Source organism: Amblyomma maculatum, chromosome 1 (assembly GCF_055883805.1).
Source record: "Amblyomma maculatum isolate TAMU_Amacu chromosome 1, ASM5588380v1, whole genome shotgun sequence".
NCBI classification, from domain to species: Eukaryota; Metazoa; Arthropoda; class Arachnida; order Ixodida; family Ixodidae; genus Amblyomma; species Amblyomma maculatum.
This window is the reverse complement of record NC_139344.1, coordinates 205,021,019-205,044,606: the sequence shown is the minus strand read 5'-3', so window position 1 is coordinate 205,044,606 and position 23,588 is coordinate 205,021,019.

Sequence of the window (23,588 nt, the reverse complement as noted above, 5' to 3'; positions counted from 1 at the left end):
GCGGCAACGTTTTGGAGGAGGCTAAAAGTAAAGCTGTCGTGTACTTGTGCCCCCAAAATAAAACGGAGCACAGGCCTATGGCAAGATTGCTCTCATTTGTCTGGGCTGCTGATGAAGAGACCACCAAGAGTGTCAAGCTGAACATTCAGCTAATTTACACACACCAAATATACGCTTGCATCCGCCTGCAGGGTGCTCCACGAAACTAAATTTTGTTCGTGGGCTTCATTTTATTTTGGGGCACTAGTACGTATTGTGCGACGTCGGGACATGTGAAAGAACCCTAGGAGGTCGAAATAATCCGGGGCCCTCCAGTACGACGTCCTTCAGAGCATGGGCCGGCCGCTTTGGGACGTTGAAGCCCTATAAACCAAACCAAACCAGACATAAGTAAATTGGACAAACTTCAGCAACATATATGTAAAGAAACCATGCGGAAAGTACCAGGTAAAGCATTAAGCACGTTTTTTTTCTTTGCGGCAAGAGCCGTTCCTGGGACTCCATCCCATATGGTCGTGTATCTGAAGTCCATGCCACTAATAGTAGTTTTCGCAGAAATCCGAAAGCCAAGACAAACCAAGCCAATAGCCAAGCCAATAGCCAAACCAAATGAGAATAACGGATGAAAAAAAAAAGAAAAATAAGATAAAGAAGCCAAAAAAGATCAGGCCAACGGAGAGATGAGGAACCGCCCGCAGGCCGCAACACAAGGGTTCGTGTACTGTAAATGCCGTTAGAGATTTTTGGAGAGACTGTTTAGAGCATTATTCGCAGATTGCTATTCATTGATCCGCACTGAGGCCATCCTGCATAATGAAAGATAGGATCAACTTCGCTGTACGCCACGCACTGAAGGCGCTTGACTGGGCACAAAATTGTTGCACTGCTGAAGAAGGAATCCGCAGTAGCGGAAGCGTAACGTTGTGCCACATATGCAGCTGTAGTGGTCCACTGTAGGTCTGGACTGCAGACAGGACTTGCGATATTGTTTAGGTGTGTATGACAGTGAATACACCCTTGTCATAGACCATGGCGTATATAGGCCTTATTACGAACCGTAGTTGTATAATTTTTATATGGAACCTGGTGCGTCTGGGTTCGGGTGCGCTGTTGTGCCTTTGTTCACCGTTACTCGGTCGTTAGGTTTTTGTCTCAGCCGGAGTTTCGTCTGGGGGCCCGGGTAATCTTCGGGCAAGAAGCTTCCGCGGGATTGTTGTATACCAGCAACCTTAAAACCATTGTATGCTTCCAGAAATGAACGCGAGCTTGTGCTGTGGGGGAATTAGGTCAACGTGAATTGAAACAACGTGAATTACAGGCTTGGTCATGAGACCCTATTGGATGAAATCGATGCAGGCCAAAACGCCGCGTGTACTGCGTGCAATACATTCTCGGTCGGCAGTGAGCCGGATGGACTTGCATGAGGTGCTGTTTAGTGCTGACGATATTTCCCTCGAATCGTGCTCGTAGCTAAGCCTGCTTCGAGGGTATAGTGCCAGATATGTGAGCCACTTCACCGCGTGCGGTATCGTCTGCGTGTGACGCAACGCGGGCAGCTGAAACGAACGCGCATTTGAAAAAAATAAAAACAAAATAAACGTTAACCACGGCCACGCATGCGTGCACTCCTGTTCCTGCCAGCGGACAGCTGCGTCCATGCTTGGAGTTACGCCGACATGAAGAGCGCGCAGCGGTCTCCCTTGCATCCCAGAAGCTGTTATACGCGATCGCCCTCTCGTCCAGCGCGACGAATTATGCGTTTTCGAAAGTTACGATTCCTCTCTGGCGGCGTCACCTCATCGCTTCCTCTCGCTCGAAAGTTGCCTTTTTTTCTTCTTTTGTTCCTTTCCCTAAGTTGTGCAGGCACCACGGAGCGAGAGAGCATGCGTAACTTATCCCCGGCGTGGCCGAGCGCGGCAGACAGCGCCGCAGCAGACGGACAGCGTCTTGTGTCTGGCCTGATATACACGTCAAGATGGCTGCCTCGGCGTTTTACGGTTCCAGGAACAGGCCGCCATGAAATAGCGGCGTCAGCGGAAGCTTGTCATTTTAGGGTGAGCGCGCGTGCGGTTACACGCGCCGGCGGCGCGCGTGAGCCGAGTCCGGGGACAACGCGGCGGCTCTGTTCAGGCCGACCGCTGAATTGTTGCCGCCTCCGCAGCGACGTCCATCCGCAGGCCTCCGATCGCGCACGGAGCCGTAAATTTCCAGATCAGCTGAATAACGAGAGTCGTCGCACAAAGAAAGCAGCGCGGGCTGCCTTCTTTTATTTACCGCCGGGCGCGGGAAGCGACGCGTCGTAGTTCGCCGGGTGCGCCCGAACCCGGAGTGCGTGCATCGCCCCTCGATTCTTGCACTTGGACTTGATCGTGGTGGACGGTGCAGCTGATCGGTAGCTTCGCTGATGCGCTGCTTTTCCGCGCAGGGTGGTAGATGGGTCGGCGTAGGGCTCAGTCACGCTCACCCGCGTATTCACTGCTCGCGCTGAGCTAAAGACAGAACTTCCTCTGGATCACTCGCACACGGCACGCGGCACGGTTTCTTCGCGAGATTCTCGTCGTTGACTGGCCAGCTCTTTTTTTCGGTGGTTTATGGAAGCCTCCGATATATAGTGTGACGGGCACCCAGGTGTGCCGGCATTGGTGCCTCATATTTAGACCGCAGCCGTCGATGCTGCCAGGAGGCTTCCGTAACCCAGCGGGAAGAGCTGGCCAGTCAACGACGAGAAACTCGCGAAAAAAGCGAGGAGTATCATGCGCCGTGTGCGAGTAATTCAAACAAAGCAAAACTGCTAGCTTTCGGCCTTAAAAGCAGACGCGGGCAAGCGGCAGCCGCTTCCCTTGAAGAGTGAAAGTCGGATATGCGGTCAGTGGGTCTATTCGATGAGCTGGCGCTTCACTGACTCACAACGTCGCAAATATGCAGCCCCGGTTGTTTGCTGCTCAGCAATGCAGTGAAGCTTATACTAGCACAGCTGTAGATCCTAAGCTTCGGAGAGGAAAGAAATGCGGAAGGCAGACAATCCAAAACGAGCCACGCAGCAAGCTGTAGAAGCAAAACACTGCACTATTTTAATATAGCTGTAGATTACCCATATAAAAAAAAGTGTCAGTCGTTGGTGTGCTCTAAGTTTCTGAGAACCACTTGTCACGGTTCACTGGTGGCAAAAGGAAAGAGCGGAAAATCCACATTTGTAGGGGTGATGAGGGACAGACCGGAAGCTAGCTGTCACGGGTAGAGCCCAGCGGGTGGCTATCGTGGGCGGTGGAGGTTATGACGTGGGCAGAGGAATGAGCAGATAATTTAAGGGTGGTTGCCACGGAAACAACCGGTGTGAGGTTACTATGAAAGAGGGAGTGTTAGGAGGTAAGTGAGCCTAGATGAGCGGAGATATGCCATGCGCCGATATCGCTGTTCTGTTGGAGTTGTGTGTGAGCTGTGCTCGTGAGCGGGTCTCATGGAAGTGAGACCTTCAGCGAGCGGCGTACAAAGCGCCCGAAACGCTTGGCGAACAGCAACTTCTCTCTAGAAAGCGCGTCAAAGATAGGCGGCAGATCCCTCCCTCTATATCTAAATAAAAGTAGAAGCAGGCAGGTGTAAAGGACTGCAGAGGAGCTGTATGATCAAGCAAAGTGAAATGAAGGTTTAATTATTCGCATTCCAGTTAGATCAACCCACCAATATACTGTCTTTTTTTTTTTTTTTTTTTTTGTAATGCGATAGCGTTAAGGCCCAATCTCCAGGAAAACTGGCGTTCTCGGCGTAGCGGGCGAATAATCACGAGCATGCCTCTGGCAGGTGGTAGTTGGCAGGTGGCATATGGCCAGGCACTGACTGGTCGGAGGGTTGTGCGACGTCACGAGACCACATGGTATGGCCAAATTGGCATGAGTTGCCAACACGGGCAGCTGCTTTGGAATGGGAGGGTAGGGGATCGAACCCCGGGACCCTTAGATTCCGAGCGATACAACCTATCCTTACGTTGTATGGTTGTATCCTTAGGCCACGCAGGTACAGGCTGTTTCGCACTTAGAGGGTAAACTGGGAGTGCTTGGCCACCGTGCATCGCGGAGAGCTGCCGCTGACAGTTGGGCGCCAGAGGCGCATGTAGAATAAGCACGGCCGGCTGCTCTTTATGCACATGCGCCTGCCTGGTACAGCCCATTCTCCCCGGACCCTGGCAGTTCTCAAAGCGCAATGGTCACGCGCTCCTAGTTTCCCTCTAAGTGCGAAACAACCTGTACTTTCGTAGGGTTTGGTTACAACATACATTTTATTCCTACCTGTGTAGATACCGGGTGATCCTGCAGGTAATGTGGTAACTTACGGGTGTGTGCTGAGCATTGTTGTGCAGGGTGTTTTCAGACCTTCCACCGATGCGCCCAATGATATATGCGAACGTTCACCTCACCATCTCGCTTCGGCTCAGTCTGAGCGCACGGCGCTCTGCCCGCCCCGGCAGACGCGGCGATAATGCAGACTTCGCTGAGAGCGCGGCCGTGGGCTTTGTCGCTACGCCGGTGCGATACGATACCTCGATTCAACAGTCCTTTTGTAGGGTGGTGACACCTTGGCCGTTTGGAAGCACGGGCTCATTAAACTACATTAGAGCGTATTGCAGAAATCAGCATTTTCGCATTATTGACACATGATAGCGTTCAGTGTTTCTTCCAGGCATCGAACCCTTATTTCACATCACATTTTAGAAGCTTTCTATTGCAGGAGCCAGCCCGATCTCTGTGATTCAAACCGGCGTTTCAGATTCGAACAATGGGTATCGCTTGCCTAGCAGGGGAACGCTGTATAAGGAAGCGTTTATGACGATGAATGGTCTTGCTCTTTGAAATGATTGGGCACCTTCGCAAAGCTCCTGACCGCAGACGAGCTCCCGCAGCGTCACACGCATCGCTGGACGGACGGATGGGTGGGTGAGTGGATTGGTAGGTGCACATGGATAAATGGTGGATGGGTAGAACATATGCGCCTGCAGTTTGCGCAGTAAGGGTGAACAACTTGAATTGTATCTTGATTCAGACCTGTGTTTCACAGATACATGAATAGACGATGGGGTGGTGTGTCTATTTACGCGAAGCATGGTTTACAATACAGTTTTTTTTTACCTGAGCACTCTGTGATTATTTCTGACTGTGAAATGCTTACAGTCAGGGATAATGATGTATTGATTATTGTTGTATATAGGCCTCCAATTGGAAAACTACATAATTTTAAAGACTTATTGAATGTGTACTCACATATGTGACTAACTTGTCGTTAAAGGTCGCAATAATTGGAGACATTATTATCGATTTATTGCGTCCTGGTCGTGCACAATCTGAATTCCTTTCAACTATGCTGTCATATGGACTTGACAGCCTTATTAGCTCTGCCAAAAGAATTCATATATTGAAACGCAAATTGATGTTTGTTTTGCTAACATAAATCAAAAGCTTCATTCCGGTGTTTTAAACATCGATGTAAGGAACCATCTGCCTATTTCTGTATGTTTCACTGTCGCGCTTCTCGTCGTGTACCGCAATCAGTATTTAAAACAAGAAATATTAATGAGACTTCTTTAGACACCTTGAAAACCCTTTTAGGGCAGACTTGTCTGAGGTTACCAGTGATAATGACGCAGCATCTTCCTTCACTCGTTTTTACAGAATAATTAAGGACCTCTATGATCGCGCATTTTTGCGCCGCGTCTGGGAAAAGCACAAAAAGGCGCGAAAGCCATGGGTATCTACGACACTTTAGAATAATATGCCGAGACGTAACAAGTTATTCGAACAGTTCCCGAAAACCAAAGACATTTCAAAACTTCAGGAGTACAAAAACTTTCGCAAGTGACTGAACTCAGACCTAAGGAAGGCAAGAAATGCCTATTATTTACACAAGTTTGAAAATATCAATGATCAACAAAAATTTTGGAAAATTTATAGAGATATGCGGTCCCTGCACTACTGATATGCTTCCGGAGGAACTGACTGTTGATCAGCTGAGTTGCCTGGAAGGCTGAATCAACACTTTCTGTCTTCGGGGGACATAAAAAAACCCGACAATATCAGCACGTGGTCCCGTAGATTATGTGCAGACACGAGTAAAAGACAGCATTTTCTTAAAACCTAGAGATGAAACCAAAATCATAACGATTATTAACTCTCTAAATAACAATAGTGCAGCAGGTTTGGATGAGATTAAGGTTAGGCCAATTAAAGAGGTTGCTCTCATGATTGCACGACCGCTTAGTCATGTTTGTAACTGTCTGCTCCAGGAAGGATTATTTCCGGATGACTTCAAGCTGGCTAGAGTAATTGTGAGACATAAAGGTGGGGCCAAAAATAATTTAACAATTATTGACCATTATCCGTAGTGTGTAGCTTTTCGAAAATTATGGACCGTGTTATTTATTGCCGACTTTCCGACTTTCTAGATAAATTAAAGTTAATTTCACCGTACCAGTACAGATTTCAGCAAAATAAGTCGACTGAGTTAACTCTATTGTATGTGAAGGAAAGGCTCATAGAAAACACTGAACGTAAATTATTTACAGTGGGAATCGTCCTTGATATGCGCAAAGCATTTGACTCTGTTAAATACCATATTTTACTCGATAAACTCCCGATGTATGGTATACGAGGACGAGCACTTCAACTTATTGAGAGTTACTTATCAAACCGTAAGCAATGCGTGATATATAATACAACCTCTTCTTTGGTTTGGTTTGGTAAAACTTTATTTCCCACAGTAGGGGTCCTGGAGGACACTCGGCTAGGCGCCAGGTGTAGAGGGCAGCTCCCACGTCGTCACAGAGAGCCCGAAGCTCTCCGCCGCCGCGCGGGCCTCCTGGACAGCCCGAAGCTGATCATGTAGTGAAGCACTTTTTAAAACTTTGTCCCAACGTTCCTTGTTCTTGTCGTAGGCGTCGCTCGATGCACAACCACACAGCATATGGTTTAAGTCTACACGGTCACTGCACCGTTCACACACATGTTGTCCGTCGCAGTCTGGGTCGATGTGCTTCATGCGCCAGGGGTTGGGGTATGAGTTCGTTTGGAGCAAGCGTAACGTGACTGATTGGCTGCGGGTTAATTTCTTATCCGGGAGGGGAAATGCTCGTCTGCCTAGATAAAAGTGCTTAGTGAGCTCGTTGTACGTGAATAATTGATCTCTGTACTCGATATGTGGAGTAGCAGGGGAAACCGGAGGGACGCGGTCGATGAGTCCTCGCGCCGCCTCGTGTGCGATCTCATTGAGATTCCGCACGCCGCCCCCTTATAAGCTGCCCATGTGTGCCGGGAACCATACGATGGAGTGATCGGTGATGTTACTTCTGCCTAAGATCCGTAGCGTCGTATTGTCTATCCCGCCCTTGGCGAAAGCTCGAGTGGCTGCGCTAGAGTCGCTGTATACAGTTGTGAAGTCCGAGTCTTTTAGAGCTAGTGCTATCGCTGCTTGTTCAGCTACCTCTGGCTTCTTGGTGTAAAGTGTGAGTGAGTTGCGCGTACGCCCGTGTCCGTCGACTACTGCTACCGAGTAGGCATGCTTTCCCGGTATGTACGCTGCATCCACAAAAGCTGTCTGGTCGGGGAACTGTGCCGCGTCCGCAGCGAGGGCTTTGGCGCGGGCGAGCCTTCTTCCTTGGTTGTGGATCGGGTGTACGTTTCTTGGGAAGGGGGACACTTTGATTGCTTCTCGCACGACTTTAGGTAACTGCAGGACGTTGTCCTTTTCTACTATGGTGTTCAGGCCGAGCTTAAAGGGCCACTGTCCAGGGAAGGCCCTTTTAAGCAAAGGAGCCCAGTGTTTCGATCAGGTACCGGAGATAGTCTGTGCAAAATGCTACAGTGACACGCGCGCCGCAAAGCATCGAAAATACAATTCAAAGCTCTCTCATGCTCCCTTGTGGGAAGCCAGCTTCCCCGTTTCCTGCGCTGGCCCGACGGGCCACAATAATGACGTACGTACCGCGAATGATGTCCATTGGTCCGTCTCGCTGACTGACGGGAGAAGGATGGGTGTCTACCGCTCGCAGCTCGCTTTTCCCTCGCCACGGCCAGACTGAATACAGCGGCGCGCGCGCGCTCCCTCGACCGTTTTTTTTTTTTTTTTTCGCGCTCACGGAGAGCCACGCCCCACCTCCCGCCAAACTCGGAGGAGGAAGGGGAATTTGTATTGCGGAGGCTAGACGACCTCGGGCAGGAGAGTGAAAAACCTTTGCGAGGGAACGGAAGGAGAGAGGCATGACAGAATCGGGTGATTGCGGTGGTTGTAACTGCGTTATTAGTTACTCTTTTCAAAAACATTTTGCGGCCTTGCGTTCTAGGGGCGAAGTCTCACAGTCACCGGGGAAGAAAATATTTTCGACCAGAGGGTGGAGTGGGCCTTTAACCAGAATCTCTCTGCCCGCTTTGGTGCTTGATAGGCGTGCAATCTGTGCCGTGTGCTGTGCCTCGATGATTTCGGCAAGTGTATTGTGCACTCCTAGCTGTAAGAGTAGTTCAGTGGAGGCATTATCGGGGAGCCCCAACGCTGCCTTGAAAGCTCGGCGTATGTGTACCTCAAGCCTTCTCTGATGTTCCTTTTTCCAGTTGAGCATTGCAGCCACGTATGTGATGTGACAGAGTACAAAAGCATGGACCATTTGAATAGCGTTGTCCTCGCTCAGTCCCCTGTGCCTATTCATGATGCGCCGAAACATCCGGATCGCGTTTGCAACCTTGATCGTGATGCTGTCAAGCATCGCCCAGCTGGACCCGTTGCTTTGGATGATTAATCATAGAATTCGTATTTTATCGACCGTGGGTATGCGATTTCCATCCCTGTCGTGTAACTCTATGCATGGTGTGTGGTGTCGGCGCCAGTCGTTGGACGGGCGCCCTGGTCTTGGGGGGTGGTAGATGAGTAGCTCGGATTTTCTACATTAGAGCCAATTTTAACAGGTGTGCCCTAAGGCTCTATTCTTGGGCTGTTGCTTTTCCTGTTGTACATAAATGATATCGCCAGTACTCAATTCACATAAGAATTGCTCCTTTATGCAGATGACACAAATCTCTTCTTTCCTGGCCCCAGCCTCTCTAAACTAGAAACAGACGCAAACAGATGGCTATGTGAACTGTCTGAAGGGCTAACTGCAAATGAATTGGAGTTAACACAAGCAAAACCAAATACATTATTTTTAGAGCTCGTAACACCAGAATTACTACGGCATTTCCTTGTACTTTCAATGGATGTGATAGAGCGCACAGAAGTGATAACATTTTTAGGAGTTTTCTTTCATGAGCACTTCTTGTGGAATGTACATACGAACTATCTTAAACTAAAATTATCTTGAGTGGTAAGAAACCAAATAAGAATAAGAAAATAAGAAATAACCAAATCCCTAAAAAATAATTAAATCCTTGAATTTAGAGCGCTTATTTACTCTACAATGGTTCAGTCCAATATATATTACTGTCTACTCCAATGTGGCACAACTACTGCTACTAATTTGGCAAATATATTTATTACACAGAAAAAAGCGATCGGTGCCCTAGAAGGTTTAAAGTATAGCGAAATCACGCATTCTTTTCGTTGCAGTTATGGAGTAGTGAGAGGGTGGATCAACTTTATGAAAACAAACTTGCGATTTATATATACAATGAAATCAAGAAAAACTGTGACAATTTTGCACAGGCGTATATGAGCCTAAATCAAAATTTTGACCTCAGGAAAAAAACAATACAGACTACCAAAGCTGAGAACAAATTACGGTGGGCAAAGCCTACAATCCCAAATACCCATGCTTTTGAACAAAAATAAGGATCTTGTTACCGTTATTGAACGGCATGCGTCACTTGGTGTATTTAAACGTACATTGATCGAGATGTGGAACTAAGTATTTTAATTAAAACTGTCGTCGATGTCAAAAATTGTTTAGCGTTTTGAGTGCCTGTTACTGTTTCTTTTTTTTTTCATTTTTAATTTGTTCAGCTTTTTGAGTGCTTATTACTGTTGTATTTTTTCATTGTTAATTTGCATCTTTGAGTGGAGAAAATAATTTCATCTGTACCGCGCTGTTTCCCTTGTGTACAAATTGTATGGGGTTCTGAACCTAGTCAGGTGCAAGTACACACCTTTTGTTCGGGGTCCTTAAGTTCTGTATAAGGAAACCAAGAATAAACTTCAAACTTCTTATGTATGTATGTATGTATGTATGTATGTATGTATGTATGTATGTATGTATGTATGTATGTATGTATGTATGTATGTATGTATGTATGTATGTATGTATGTATGTATGTATGTATGTATGTATGTATGTATGTATGTATGTATGTATGTATGTATGTACGTACGTGTGTGCGTGTGTGCGTGTGTGTGTGTGTGTGTGTGTGTGTGTGTGTGTGTGTGTGTGTGTGTGTGTGTGTGTGTGTGTGTGTGTGTGTGTGTGTGTGTGTGTGTGTGTGTGTGTGTGTGTGTGTGTGTGTGTGTGTGTGTGTGTGTGTGTGTGTGTGTGTGTGTGTGTGTGTGTGTGTGTGTGTGTGTGTGTGTGTGTGTGTGCGTGTGTGTGTGTGTGTGCGTGCGTGCGTGCGCGTGCGCGCTTTATTAATTTTAACTCGCCGTGATGGTGCAGTGGTTACAGCGCTCGAGTACTGTTCCCAAAGATGCGGGATCGGATCCCGACCGCGGCGGCCGCTTTTCGATGGAGGCGGAAAGTAAGGCGCCCGAGGGCTGTGCGATTTCAGTGCACGCTAAAGAATCCCCGGTTACGTAGATATTTCCGGAGTCGTTGATTCCGGCATCTCTCATAGCCTTAATCGCTTTGGGACGTTAAACTCTATATACCAAACATTTTATTTATTTACTGTATTTATCAAATACTACAGTCCCTCAGTGGGCCCTAGCAAGAATACAGTGCTGTGGAACATCGGTTCATTGCAACAGATATACTAAACATAGCTAACAAGTATATTACAATGAGACATGTTTAACACTAGCAAGAAGATATACACAAATTCTGAACGCAACTATGGGTAAGACGCCACAAACTTTAAATAGAATCAATAGGCAAAATCACATCAGAAGGCAGCTTGTTTCATTCCTCAATTGTACCTGGGTAAAAAGGGTACTGGAATGCATTAATTTTCGCTTGGTATGGGGTTAAAGATTGTGCATGATGATGTCTTGTTCGACGAGTTGTAAGGGGCGTGAGGTTAGGTTCAGGACTCATAGCAAGTTTGTTGTCCTTGAGGAGAAAAGAAATTTTAGTCTCTGATTTTTCTTCGTGCTTGCAGCTGTTGGGGGTGGAAATTTCTTTTATTAAAATGGAGAGTCAGATGTGCGATATTTTGAAAAAATGAAGCGCACGGCTTACCGCTGAATGTCCTCTAATGCCTCAATATTCTTCTTAATGTGAGGGTCCCAGACAGTGCTGGCATACTCTAGCTTAGGAACGTTTTCAAGTTTGCGACGAAGACCAAGTTTTCAATTGGAGGATGAGCATGTATTAGCAATATGACTGTTCCAACTTAGATTGTTAGTTATGGTAACGCCAAAGTATTCATATTTTACTTCTACAAGAGGGTGTGATGAAAGGGCGTATGGAAATGAGTGTTAAGGCTCTTTGTTGGTAATCTTATAAAAACTGTTTTTCTGGCATTAAGCTGCATATCCCGATTACGGTACCATGTGTCATTTTCCTGAAGGTTAGAAGTAAGGAGAATTTTATCTGTAGGGCTATTGATATCATTGAACAAGATGCAATCATCGGCAAAGAGCCTAAGTTGAACCGGTTCGGATACAACAGAGACGTCATTTATGTATATTAAGAATAACAATGGGGCCTAGTACGCTTCCTTGTGAAACGCCTAAAGTAACTGGTAATGAATTTGAATGATAACCATTAATGTTGACAAACTGTACATGGTTGGTGAGATATGAAGAAACCCATATGACTACAAATTCAGGAAGACTATGCAATAAGCTTAAGTTTATATATTAGTTTATCATGTGGTACAAGATCAAAAGCTTTTCAAAAATCTAAAAAAATGGCATTGACCTGAATCTGTGAACAACAGATGTTACTTGAGTCACAGTGGATAAACCTTTCCTAAAACCATGTTCAACTGAAGAAAGCACACCACTGTCATCCAGAAATTTGGTTATATTGTTACGGGCGAGGAAGAAGAAGCGGGCACTAGCGTGGGCAGGTGCGCTCAATATTTAAACATCACTTGTTCTACAATTGCAATGTCAATCTCCCGTATGTGTTACCACTTTTCATGTTATATTTCACTTATTTTCCGTTTTGTTTTCTTTCCTCTACCGCTCAAATCACTTTTTTTTATGCAAGTATTATTCAAAATTTTTCTTTGCTACCCAATTCTTGGCCGATCCCCCTCTGTGGGTATGTGCCATAAGTTATTTGGTCAGCAACAACAACAACAACAACAACAGGTGCGCTCGCGCTAGGTCCGCCATCTTTTTTTAAACGTCATCTACTATCGCCATCGGTCATGTTCTGTCTCCTTTCTTCATCGTCTTGCCGCCTCGTAACATTCTGCTTCTCAGGCGCGGGGTACGTCATCATCACCCGTCATCCTGGCCCGCGCTACGGCGCCCTGTGTGTTCTTACGCCGTCGGCAGCGGGTTCCTGGGACGACGCATCGCCTGGCGGTTCCCCAGCCTGCCGGACCCGATGCGACATCGCCGTTCTCCAACCCCCGCCCAGTCCCCTGCCCTGACCACAAGACACGAAGAAAGACAAGTAGCCCGACGTTAAGACTCCACCGGCCCGAGACGCAGGAACACGCGAGAACACATAAGACACAGCGTTTGAAAGACCAGACCAAAGGATCCGACCGACCCGAGGCGCCGACCAGAAAACCCACCGACCCGATACAACACTACACGGGAAGACACCGGCCCCGCCTGTGCCGTTTGATGCGTGCCTGGGACACAGCCGTCAAACCCTGGCGACCGGTGAAACAAAAGCTTCCTGGACCAGGCTTCATCGGTCATCATGGAGGCAAGCCATTACCTTCTTTTTCTTTTGTCTTCACCGATCCACACAAGATCATCGTCATGCCATAAACCTGATCAACTTAGCTGCATAACTTCTTCGTCCACCGATTGGGACGATTTCTCGGTGGCCCGGATAGTGTTACGGGCGAGGAAGAACCGGGCACTGGCGTGGGCAAGTACGCTTGCGCTAGGTCCGCCATTTTGCAGCGAAAGCTACACTGCGCTAGGTTTTCAAGACGTTGGCGTGGCACCGTGCCACGTGACCGAGTGATTGGGCCTGCATCGACATCTGGATGGATACTGCCACATTATAGTATACGATGTATGTACAATTGTTTCTGTGCATCTGCTACACACTGCACAGGTTTCATCTTCTTGGTTTAGCCTTATACTTCTTTTCGTAGCTTCGTGGTCTTACATCCTGATAAAGTTTCAAAGAGGCCGCTGTCACTTGAGTTGTAATATAATGACTTATTTGCTTGTTCCGGTTTCTATCATAGGTCTAGAGTCGGTTTATTTTTCATTGATTTATTCCAGTTTTTACTCTGTTTCTTACCTGTCGTTTAATGTTCTTTATTCCGTCCGGAGCCCTGTCTTCCTGGTCCTTTTCCGCCACTGTGAGTTAATGCACTTTCGGTATAAGGGATTAAATGTCTTAGCTGCATAACTATTGTTTTCCAAATATCTTCGGCGTTCTATATGTTTTACTCTTAGCTTCATGTAGTGCTTCGGAACATATCGGGACTATGTTGTTATAATATTCCCACATCTCTCAATTTCTTTTTTTAACCACGACTGAACTTCTGCCTTAAAGCACACAAGCCAGTACCGTAAGGTATGGCCGTGGCATCATTACGGCTTTTCGAAGTTCAAACACGATTTACTACTTCGTACACGTACTGTTATCGCGGCACCGCTTCGCCCTCTCTCCTTCATATAGTTCTGTTCATGCTTTTCCATATATACCAGACTTTCAATTATCCATACCAAGAGATATTTATATTCCGCAACTGTCTGGAATCGTTCAATACCATCAGAAGAAGTGAAGCTTATAGGATTACCGTCTCCACGGCTATTAACCAGTGCGTGCGAATATTCCTGGCTATCATATAACAATACAATATCATGCGCGTGTATTAAACTCGGAAGCCGCTGCTCTGCGTTCATTTCACCTAGATTGTACGAGAGATTAAAAACTATAGCTAGTTTTCTTGCTGCCTTCTTTCTATATTTTTCACATATAATGAACTTCAGCAATTATAGCGGAGAGCTCTTTAATCCTTTGTGTGTCTCGGCAGTTGTACTTCAAGAAACCCCTTTCATGTAATTCAAAACTTTATTATCTCGGTGTTTTCCTTTAGCAATTCAATTAGTTCTTAACGGATATCTTCATCTTTGAATATCTTTCACACAGCTATTTATTTTCAGCGGCGGCAGCGCACGGGGATATACGTTACAATCGCTAGCACACGGCCTTATATACACAGCTTCCGCTTTAAAAGAAGTAAAAATTGAGCCAGCATCCAAGTGGTTAAATAGCCTAGAATGTGTTTCTTTGGCTCCATTCTTGGACCTCAAGAGCCATTCGGGGAATACAAGGCGTCTCTGGGGCTGCTTGCGAGCACCATGTTGGCTATCGCGTGAGTATCTCGATCCCTCACCTGAACGTAATTGGCTTGGACCCGATGTTCTTTTCAACTGGCATTGCGAAAGTCTACAGCGCAGCCGGAGATGGATTAATACTCTCAGTCGTGTTTATTCGCCCACACAGAAAGTCGAGGCAGGGATCTTGTCGTTATCAAAGTGTGAAAATAAGCATCGCATTCTTTTACCGCCGTGCTTTAATCCAAACTTTCAATGGAGGCGTGGGGAGCAGACGTAGGCTGTCGTGGCTTTCTTTTTCACATCTGCCGCATGTTTCAATTTCGCGCGATGATGATGATTATGATGATGATGATGATGATCGGCTCTTTATTTACTCCCAAAATAGGAGAACCAGCCGAAAGACTGGTTGCACTGTTTAGAAAAGGTCAGCAGGGATCCCGTGTACATGTCCACATCATGTGAATGAATGTGACCGGTTGTCCGGTTGTGAGCAGTGTTTGCAGGTAGGTGCAATAAGATTTGGGAAAAGTTTTCCTGTTTGTATTTTGCGACAATGGACGGCCTCGCGCCGGAATAGTTCGCGAGCCTTCAGCGAGAAAACACATTTGTGCGTACACTGCGTCTGGCAAGACAGCGTCGAGGGTGCGGACAGCATAGTGCCTAGGCTGCGCTCAGGAAAAAGCAAGGCTACTAGGTCTGCGTTATAGCTGCTCGATTTGTGTGCGGCGCGTTAGAAACGTGTCCAGCGCTGACGCAAGACATTCCTCCACTAACGCCCACCGCCGCCGACGCCATCGCGTCCGGCAGCCCGTCGAGACCAGACCGTGCGCATGGCTGGGCTGATTGTGGCTTCGTCAGCCTGAGGCGTCGAGCTGGAGCTGCATCCCTTCTGAGCGTTTGTTGCCCCGCCTTCTCCGCCTTCACCGTCGGCGCCCTGGCGAAGTACGAATGCTGAGTCACGCTATTCCACGCGCGCGCGTCCGCGCCGGCGCGCGCATTCTCGCGTCGGGCAACAGCCACGACTCGCATAGAGAGGGCCAGGCCGCCAGAGGGGAAAAAACGTCCCTCAGTGGGACCGCACTGGCTGCTATTGTCGTTTCTTTTTTGATTGCCTGGCGAGAGGAGTGTGACGAGTAGACTAGCCAGCAGAAAGCTGACGAGGTGCTTTAAGCCCTTGAAGAGAGCGCCGGAATCTGGAGAGAAGTACGTGTATGTAAGTATACTCTTTGTCACGGGAATACTATGCACAGCATTTGCTGGTGGACACTCCATCGTCATCGTGAAGACGGCAGCGGCGTGCCGTTACGTTGCAACATCCGAAGTTCTATTTCTCCGCTTGAAGCGAAGCAACAACGGGACGTTCCTTGTTGAAGGCAAGTGCCTCTCTCGGCACGCTACCATGAGGACCGCCCTCGCCCGGGAACGTCGAGTCATTTTGATAGTTTTGATACTCATGGGCCCGTATTCCGAGTTTGCATCGATATCGATGTGTCGCTATCTCACGTGACCCCGAGTCATCTGATTGATCGAAACCGTCGAAATGCTGGAGCTGCTGATGTTGCCACTACGGAACCGGAAAAGGTGGCAACATCATGTTCCGGTGTTTCCACCAGCCAGATGACTCGACACTTTCGATAAAGACACAAACTTTGAATACGGGCCCAGAGCTAATTCGATAGATGCTGTATAGGGGACCGAAGGCAATAACTTTAGTTTAAAAGAACCGAACCTCTACACTGAAGCCCAGGACAGCGCCTTATGTCGTGGTATGTCGTATGTCGTGGTTTCTCGGACTAGTCAAAATGTGTTTTGCTCGGGGAAAACGCTCCAAGGGATGTCATACATAGTTGAACACTATACACAGCATCACTGCAGATCTGTTGAAAGACGATGAAGCGATCGGAGTGGAAAAAATTGACACCTTGTATACGCAATGCCTCACGACCTGGAGTGTACCGGAATCTTAAAAGAAGGCAAATATTATCTAAATCCATAAGAAAGAGAACGTCATGGATCAGAAAAAAGACAGACCAATCAACTTACTCTTCGTTACTTGCAAGATGTCTACTAAGGTAATCGCTAATATAATCTCGATAACCTTAGACTTCCATCGACCAAACCATCAAGCAAGCTCCCGTAAAGGCTACCGTATACAATTGATTATTTCCACACTCTCGATCACGTGAGAGAGAGATGCATAAACAATAACCGACCAATATAGATTGCAAGAATGGATTCGACTCAGTCGAAACCTCAACATTCATGCAGACATTGAGGAATCAGGGGCAGAGGAGCCATAATTGAAAGTATTGGAAGGTATCCGTTGTGGCTGCTCAGCAACCACACTCATTCATGAAGGAAGAAATAAAATTTCCATGAGGAAAGGTGTTCGGCAAGGAAACAGAATCTGTTCAGTCCTATTCACTGTTTGCTTCACCGCGTGCTTAGTCTGTATTGAGAACAGGTAGGTATAAGTGTTAATGGCGAATATCTCAGTAATCTGCGGTTCGCTGATGATATTGTGTGCTAAGCAACTTGGGGGACAAATTGCTAGGGATGATTAGTTAACTATGCAGACAAAGCAGGACAGCAGGTCTAGATTACTATGCAGGAAACTAAAGTAATGTTCAACAGCCTCGGGAGGAGATTATCAGTTGAGGATGCGTAATGAGGCACTGAAGTGGTAAAGAAGCACGTCCACTTATGACAAGTAGTGACTGAAAATCCGGACGACGCGAGTGAAATAACTAAAATAATAAGAATCCGGTAGAATGCATATTTGACCGGCATTCTCACGTTATCACATCATGAAAGGCCGTTTGCCAGTATCCCTCGAGAGAAAAGTCTGTAGCATCTGTGTCTTGGTTGTAGTTAGCTATTGGGTAGAAAATTTGAGTCTAATGAAAAGATTGCAACCTAAATTTAGGACAACGCAGCGAGACATGGAAATGAAGTAATTGGCGTAACGTTAAACGACAGAACAGAGCGGCTCGGAGAGTGAATGCAAGTTAAGGGCATTTTAGATTAAATCTAGAGGAAATGGGCACGGTCAGGGAATGTAGTGCGAGGGAGGAGAACCGATGGTCGCTGAGATAACTGTCTGGATTCCAAGGGCAGGCAAGCGTAACAGGGGGCGGCAGAAGGTCAGGTGGTCAGATGAGATTCATAAGTCTGCCATAGGATCAGGTGAGTGCAGCCGGCTCAGGACTGGGTTAATTGGAGGAATATGGGAATGGCTTTTTCCCTTCTCTATTTAATGTGCTATTTGCTCTTCCGCCCGCTGACTAAATATCTGGAATGCCAGGAGGTCAGTAGAAGCCTCGCTGCAGCTGCGGTAACAAGCGCAGTGTTCTGCATAATTTCTACCATAGCTTAATGCTATACGCTAAAAGGCTCCTACAGAAGTCATCGTACTGCTGTCAAGACCTCTGTTCTGGCTATAATGTCCATCATGGCAGCGGCGCGGGACTGCTGAGCACGTCTGAGATCACCACCGTCTCTTCAAAAATGGCGGACGCTTTCCAGAAGGCATCAAGGCATATCGGGAAAAATTGGCTGGCCGGATCGCGGCACAAGAACTTGTGATCACTTTACTAAATCCTTATGTCACATTCGACATTTGCCAAGTTTAACAAGAGCATGGGACACTGTGTGGGTAACAAAAAAAAAAAAATGCCACTTTGCCAGCGGTGTAAATGCACAAATTTATTAGGATTTTATTTTCACACTGCAGTAGGCGCATAAAAATTCCACCAAGCTTGTTCGAATGCTCTGCAAATCGTCGGTTAGCGGTGAACACCGAAGACCACGTGCACGGAGTTGAAGGGGACTGCCGCGGTTCTAGCAGGAGATGGGGGTTATTTTCGATTATTGAAGAGCACGAAATGTCTGTCCAGTTCCTGTCTGCGAGGCGGACACTGCACATCTGCTGTGGACGTTCCATTCTCTACATGCCCTCCGGCAGAAACATCTGCTCCGATGCGGGCCGCGAGACCTGCATCTGAGCATTGGGGGCATTGGATGAGGACCTGATATCCAGTCGTCCACATTCGGCGGTCGACCTGGAGGCGCCCCCACGTCGACCGCCGAATGTGGACGACTGGATATCAGGTCCTCATCAACGATCCTCCTTAGACTTCCCTCGGGAATTCGGCATGGGCTTTTATTTGCAAAAACCTTTAATGCTGCAAAGTACGCGATCCCAGTAAAACGCACGCAAAAATTTGGATACCAGTTGAAACCGAAGAATTAGGGAGCTTTGCCCGAAACTGAACGTGTCAAGGTTGTCGATCAGCGTTCACTTGGATTTGTTTGATAGCCCTTCACTCACCACCAACCCAGAGCTAGCGTTTGCGACTCTTCCTTCGTGTAGGAAAAAATAAAAAAGTTTAAGGCATTCATAATACGCGCATATGCTGCTACATTGCTAATTAGGTCAGGCATCGCAAAAACCTTCAGTGAACGGTTTCGCCTTGTCCACACGCCAACCGCACTGGACAGCATGTATTTCGCATCGCTCATGATACGCGTTATATTTTTGCGCTGCGATCAACAAATAAGTAATTTACGCTAGAGCTATAAAGCGTCATGCCATGTATTCTAGTTAGTTTAGTGGGGTTTAACGTCCCAAAGCAACTCAGGCTATGAGAGACGCCGTAGTGGAGGACTCCGGAAATTTCGACCACCTGGGGCTCTTTAACGTGCACTGACATCGCACAGCACACGGGCGCCTTGCTTTTCGCCTCCATCGAAAAGCTGCCGCCGAGGCCGGGATTCGATCCCGCGTCCTTGGGAACAGTAGTCGAGCGCCGTAACCACTGCGCCACCCCGGCGGGGTGCCATGTATTCGATAGAATGTACTTGATTACAGGAATCCAGGCGATATTTCGGACCGACTATAGTGACATATGGGAGCTTGGAATACAGCCATCGTCACAGAGAAGCCAGTATATGCACTGCCCGGTTAGTTTGAAGAATTTCATTAAAATATTGTTCAGTTTTGGATGCGACGGTGGCGGGAAACTAGCCATTCGCTCCCTGAATGTGTTTCCGGACCATGGAAGCAGCGCAGTACATTAGGCAACAACACTGCTGCAGTTTCTTGCTGTCAAGCGTCTTCGATACCGCCAGCCACACTCATGGTTCGCACAGTTCCATGTCCTCTAGAACGATTGTGCACGGTTTAGAAAGACCCTAGTGCGTTCTCACCAAGAATCTGGCATTCAGAATTCGGGAACAATCACAGCGAGTAGCAGATTCGCAGCGGCCACCATTGCTCAAGCCCCGTTTAGACATAAGTAGAAATATGAAGTAACTTTACAAGGGAAAAGTAACTTTTTGCACGGTGTTTCCCAAAATTTCAGCGCATTATAACCTCTACATTGTAAACAAGAATAAGCCTATGAGGGAGTAAAAAGGAAGTAGGTTGTCCTCTATCGCGCTCCCTATTAGAGTACGGGCATGCTGCCAAGCCGTGGAGCAGATTTTCATTACTAGAAATATGGAAGCCAGTTCTCACATTTAAAATATGCAAACCTCTAGCAATTACGAAGATGTTGAATAAGGTCTCTGTGTCCTCTAATTAATGTGATCAAAACTTCTAGTGCAATGGTTGAAAACCTCATTTCATTGATAAATAGATCAGATAATATTTTTTTTTTTTTTTGGAAGAGAGTATCCTTCTCCATTTAGAATAATGCATTCCCTATAGTTGTGAAAAACATCTACTTGAGGGCTTGAAGAGAATATCATACCCTACAAAGGAGTGCGCTAAAGGGCGTGCTACTCCCTTTTCAATCCCTTAAAGGCTTATGCTTGTTTAGAGTGTATGGCGGTCATTCTTTTAACATGCGCTAGACACTGATGGATCAAGAACTAGGTCTGGTTTAAGATGAGCTCTTGTAGTTTCATGCATTCATGTACGGGAAGGTGGTCGACTTTGCATGGAACATCGTCGCTGGCAGCCGAGCTTCGTTATGGCTATCACATTTGTTCAAACGTAGACAGGGCGAACAACTTACATTCTAAATTCTTCTAGATCACTTCTAACATGCGTCCGAAATCTTCTTCCACGCGACACAAATGCAGGCTTCAACACCATTGGCAGGGCACAGTATGACGCTGCACATGGATACCAACGCAATATTACGCTGTATCGCTCATATCAATGGCCATCAGTATATAAGGCAATTACTTTGTCATACCAGCCCACATCAGTGTACTGAATACCAAGTCATCATTAAAGTAAGTAACGCATGGACAGAATTGCAAATGTTGCTCATAACTGGCCATATGTTCTATCTAATAATCATATGCATTCTTATCGGGGCCGCGGTCGCACAACTGCCGCTGTACCTGCTTAACAGCCATACTTTGAAGGAACACAAAATGCTATGGTTTAACCCTGCTAAACTCCAACGAAGCGAAAGCTTTGTAATTCTTGGTTACGTTCCTTGTTACCATCATCATTATCACTATCTCTACTATCATCAATATCAACTAAATACATTGTCATTGTGATCGCTACTATTATACTCACGCTGGACGAGGGGAATTGCTGTTCCTCACGAACCCGACGTGGAGTAGTAATTTGCGTGCTCGGTTGGGGATCGGAGGGGCTCGATTCCCAGCGGAGACATATTTTTTTTTTCTTTAAGTATCAGTATGACCTTTGCTTATAGCCACATTTTGTCCCCTGGCTACTTGAAGGTCAATCGCTAGCCAACGTTGACATTGGCCCCAGGTAGCGTAGTGAAGCTTCCGCCTCGAGAAAAAAAAGAAAAAAGACTCCGCAGGGGGTACTAGCTCGTTACGTTCTGCGGGAAGCTACAAGACGGCGATAGTTGTGTGCGACACACGGAACGACAGAGTTGATGGCACATGATTCCCTTCGGATTCTGCCTGTCATAGAGCGGCTCTCACAACGATCTCATGCTGTTCAAAAGCCATATGCTTCCCGGTGCGACTTCCGACGGCGAACGGGCAGCGCGGTGTTTGCTCAGTGTCGTACCAGCGTGCCTCGCATCGAATCTCAAATTTAAGATGTTGAAAGATGTTGAGAGGCCTACGCTACCCGTCTTAAAATACTTGCAGATAGCCATTGCGGTAAAAACAGGGACGGCAGTGACTGGCGCGGGAGGAGTTAGGCTCCGCGGAAAAAGCGTCTGTGCAATATATCGCAGGATATCGCGGGGTCGCATATGTGGCCGCTGTTCATAACCGGAGCTATAGCTGTGCCAAACTGCACTGAATGCGCCGTGATGAGAATCCGCAATCTACATGACGTTCTTCCTAAACTGCAGCAGCGCATAAAAAAATTGTGAAGTTTGTCGATTTGACTGCATCATCTTGCATAATATGGCATTTACGATTTCGTTCCTCTGATTCTGTCATAATTTGTCTGTAAAAGGTTTAAATCTCCGTTTTGCCCGTTCAGAGGAGGGCGTATGAGCACTGACGAAATGAGCGGTAGGCTTCAAAATTTGCGTTTAAATCGTCCATCCATTGCTGTGAGCGCATGATTCGCTGCGCGTTAAAGGCTCGAGGGAGCCCAAGGTGCCCTTCTTCTTTTACATCTCTTTAAATCTCGTTACTCCGCAGCTACACGTGATTGACATCTTACTGAATGCATTATCATTTTACGTGCGTGTACACGTTATCTTGCGCATCTTGCTGACATGGAGCATTATTCAACGTAACACAGTTAAGTACGGCAATCGTGTTCAGGGCCACTCGCGATCGTCCCGAAACCACTGAAACGTTCAATCGCCTTAGGTCACGCTCCCGCGTTGGTTTATGTAAGAACGCAAGATAATAGGTTTTAGTTTCTCTGTTTTCTCTCATGAGATAAAATGTTGCATAGAAGTCTTGGCGACAGTAACCTCGCGGGGACGTGGAGGATCAGACTAAAAAATCTTGTTTGATCTTGAAACTTCATAGAATGCGTGACGCAGGCAGACTGCCTGCACAGGGAAGGCAACAAGCTGCGTCGCTTTCCGACGGAAAGGCATCGATATTGGCATGAGCTGGCCTGAAGAGAGAAGCACAACAAAAGCGCGAGACTAAGGCAGAAAGCAGAAAGAAAGCTGAGTCTTCGCAATGCGATTTATTCGCTTCGTAAGTGATCGGTAAGGACATTCGTGATTTCTTGCTTGTCTCGCAATGACTAAAAGCATAAAGCGTGTTCATTGACGTCATATTGTCGCTACCTTTTGTCACAATTTCCACGCGCGGACGCCTTGTTGGTTTCGCGGCTGAAGCGAAGCGACCGAAACGCTTCGAGCCGCCTGTGATTCGCGAGACCTTCTGGACCGCTTTAATTAATGAATGATTTATAAAGCTGTCGCGCGGCAAGCGCGCATTCGACGTAATGAACGCGGAGCTACCTGAGAATCTTCGCTGTTCTCACTTTGTTTTCTTGTTCGTGTGTAAATATGTGAGCAACACATGGGAGGGCATCTATACAGCTGCGAGTAGCTGTAAGCTGCAATGCCCTCCGCTGTGGCTCACATCGATTTGGTGGTCATGGGTTGGTGCCAAGGTCGCGGTATCGAATATCGGCCTCGGCGGCCGTTTTTACAAGCGAGTGCAATTTAAAAGCGTTCGTGTGACGCATGTTATGTACGCAGTGTAAAGATTCCGAGGTGTTCAAATTAATTCGGAGTCCTACACACGGCATTTCGATACTCCATGGGTCGCTTCGGGCTGTTAACTTACCATGAGTTGTTCTTTAAGGTATGTGCTGTGGTCTCGCTATAGAGAGTTTTAGTTTAACGTGATCCGCGATCCGCTACCGTGATCTGCCACTGCGTGTTCCACTGCGCATGCCCAGACCCCCTTGACGCCGATAGATGGCGTCACATGCTGGAGGTCGGCTCTGGGGTTTAGAGATAACAGTGGCCGGGTGAATAAACCGGCGGTGGAAACTAGCAAAAAACGGCTGGAAGATTGGTGGCTTAAAAGCAGAGAAGTGACATAATGTT